Raw genomic sequence first — 3,372 nt, forward strand, 5'->3', positions numbered from 1 at the left:
TAGCTTCTACTTGCCAAATTCTAATTTTGAGGAATTATTTTCTTTAGGAAGCTTTTGTATCTCTCTTCTCATTCTGCCAATTTTACTTTTTTTAAAGTTCTTTTCATCAGTGTATTTTTGTACCTCATTTTCCATTTGGCCAATTCTGTTTCATAAGGAATTCTCTTCAGTGAATTTTTGTGCCTCTTTTACCATTTAGCCAGTTCGGTCTTTTAAGGTGTTATTTTATTCAGTAACTTTTTCTTACTCATTGTTGTTGTTGTTGTTCAGTCATTTTAAATTGTGTCCAAGTCTTTGCAACATGCTTTGAGTTTTCCATGGCAAAGATACTGGAGTGGTTTGCCATTTCTTTCTCCAGCTCATTTTACAGATGAGAAAACTGAGACAAATAAAGTTAAGCAACTTACCCAGGATCACACAGCTAGTAAATGTCTGAAGTTGGATCAGAACCCATCAAGAATAATTTTTTTTCTGTTTGCAAACCCAATGCTCTATCCACTGCACCATCTTGATGCCCTTTTCTCTTTAGGCCATCCCGTATTAGCTGAATCCTTTTCTCAAATGTTTTTTTTTTAACACTACACAGTCCTAAATGTTAGTCAGGTGATATACATAGGGTCACATCATGGCTTCAAATCTCCTCTTCCCTGCCTGCTCAGTTTGCTATAATGCAAAGAGAACTGGACTAAATATGAATCAAGGGCCTTGGATTCCAATCCCAGCTGGTGGTGTGACATTGGGGAAGTTACTTAAATCCTCTGTCTTCAGTTTCCTCCTCTAAAATCAGAAGATCTATATGTATAGATGACATATAAGGGCTTTTCCAGCTTTAACTTTTTGGGGTTCTTAAGACAGTCAAGCATAGGGCAACTATTTGGCACAGAGGATAGAGTTCTGGGCTTAGAGTCAGGAAGACTTATGTTCCTGAGTTCAAAACTGGCCTCATACACTTACTAGCTGTGTGACCCTTGGCAGGTCACTTCCCCCTGTTTGCCTCTGTTTCCTCACCTGCAAAGTTGTTGTTGTTGCTGTTGTTTGGCCTTCATTCTCAAAAAGGACCATGGCATCAGGAAGGTGATGCTGTGACTTTCAAGTGAATTGGATTTAAGTGAGGGAGGGCTGTGCAAAATCAACAGCCTCATTTTCTCCTCTGGAGCCATCTGGGTCCAGTGGCAAGATATAAATCAGGATGATGGGAGATGGTTCTAGATGAAATGGGAGATCTTGGCTTTTTTAAGCTGAAGGCTTTCCCTCAACATTTTTTTTCTAAAAAGTCAAAAAATAGGAAAACACCATGAACAAAAATCAGAAATGGAAAATTGCCATAGACTCTTATTTTGGGGAAAGGGAAGATCAAGGCACAAATTCAGAAGAGGACAACATTGTCAATATACCCATATACAAAACCTCAAAGGGGAGTATGAACTGGTCTGAAACCCAAAAAACTTTCTTGTAAGAGCTCAAGAAAGATTTTAAAACTCAAATAAGAGAGGTAGGAGAAAAATTGGGAAAAGAAATGAGAGGTATATGAAAGAGAGTCAATACCTTGGAAAAGAAAGACAACAATTAACTGTAGAAAACAAGTCCTTAAAAACTGGAATTGGCCAAATGGAAAAGGAGGTACAAAATCTAATAGAAGAAAACAACTCCTCAAAAATTAGATGGGGCAGCTAATGACTCTATGAGGGAGCAAGAATCAGTCAAACAGAAACAAAAGAATTTTAAAAATACAAAAAAAGTAAAATACCTTATTGGTAAAACAATTGACCTGGAAAGTAGCTGGACAACCTCCTTCAGGAAATCATCAAAGAAAACTGCCCTGAGGTCCTAGGACCAAAGGATAAATTAGTTATCAAAAGAATCCATCAATTACTTCCTGAAAGAGATCCCAAATTGAAAACGCCAAGGAATATTGTAGCTAAATTCCAAAACTACAAGATCAAAGAGAAAATACTGCAAGCTGCCAGAAAGAAACAATTTAAATGTCATGGAACTACAGTCAGGATTACTCAAAACCTTGCAGTTTCTACATTAAAAGATCATAGAATGTGGAATGCACTATTCCTTAAGGCAAAGGAGCTTGGATTACAACCAAGGATCAACTACCCAAAGCAACTGAGCATAATCTTTCAAGAGAAGAGGTAGACATTCAATGAAGTAGGGGACTTCCAAAATTTCCTGATGAAAAGACCAGAGCTCAACAGAAAATTTGACCTGCAAACGCAAGACTCAATAGAGGCATAAAAACGTAAAGAGGAGGGGGCCAGGTGGAGCAGAGCATTGGAGCCTGCACTTTGGGTGGCTTGTTCCACTCGCCATGGCTGCATTAGGCAGTGGCGTCAGAGAGCACAAGGAACTGGTATTGTTCCACAGAGGTACTGGGCAGAATGATGATTCTGATATATGGGATGATACAGCATTGATAAAAGCATATGACAAAGCTGTGGCATCACTTAAGAATACTTTAAAGAATGGTGAAATTTCTGAAGCTTCAGACAAACAAAAGAGTGCTGGACTGAAAAGAAAGAAAATATTAAGAACAGAAACAAGAAAAAAAGTAACCCAGCCCTGTTGAAAGAGTAGAAAGTTGGTGATGCTTGTACAGTTTGAACTGAAGATGGTAACATATATCCAGCTACTATTGCATCAACTGATCTGAAGAGAGGGACATGTAGTTTATACTGACTATGGAATTAAGAAGAACAGATTTGTCAAATCTTCTTCCAAACAACAAAGGAGTTCATGATGAAGAACCTATAAGTGAAAATGAAAATGAAAGTCAAAGTCAGTATTCAACATATGAAAGTGAAAAATCCTCCAGTTCACCTGGAAGCAAACAGAATCATGTCAAATCCAAAGCTGCTCATTGCAGTTCTTATTTCCCTCCTCCACTACCACTTCCTCTCCCAGTGCCAGAGCTAGGCAAGCCTGGATTGAAATTCAGTGGCCCACCACCCTTCCTCACCATTTCCTTCAGGACCACCATTGATTCCCCGACCACCTCCCAAGTCTCCCAATTATCCTGAAGATTCTGATGCTTTGGGAAGTACATTAATAGCCTGGTACATGAGCAGCTATCATACTGGTTACTACCTGGGCTTAAAACAACATCAAAACAAAGAAAGGCACCAGCACTTCAGATAAGGAGTACAAATCTCTCCCAAGGAGAGTGGTATTTTATCCTGTCCTCGTTGCAATGAACAAAGCTGGTTTTTTTCCCCCTCTAAGAAGACTTGACTGGAGAGTGCAATCCATTGTATAATTGTTCAATATGTTCTAATGTAGACAGTTTTTTAATTTCTTAATCAGCAAAATATATTTAGAAAAAGGGATGTTTGGATAGTTGAATAAAACAGCAAGAATGTGAAAGTC

The 3,372-nt window shown here is 38.5% G+C and overlaps 1 pseudogene; it reads left to right on the top strand.

The window, feature by feature from the left end:
- Nucleotides 1–2,317: 2,317 nt before the first annotated feature.
- Nucleotides 2,318–3,144, top strand: LOC110213426 (survival of motor neuron protein pseudogene; annotated as a pseudogene).
- The last annotated feature ends 228 nt before the right edge of the window (nt 3,145–3,372 follow it).

This window comes from Phascolarctos cinereus, unplaced genomic scaffold, assembly GCF_003287225.1.
Source record: "Phascolarctos cinereus isolate Bilbo 61053 unplaced genomic scaffold, phaCin_HiC Scaffold_726;HRSCAF=1367, whole genome shotgun sequence".
Classification (NCBI taxonomy): domain Eukaryota; kingdom Metazoa; phylum Chordata; class Mammalia; order Diprotodontia; family Phascolarctidae; genus Phascolarctos; species Phascolarctos cinereus.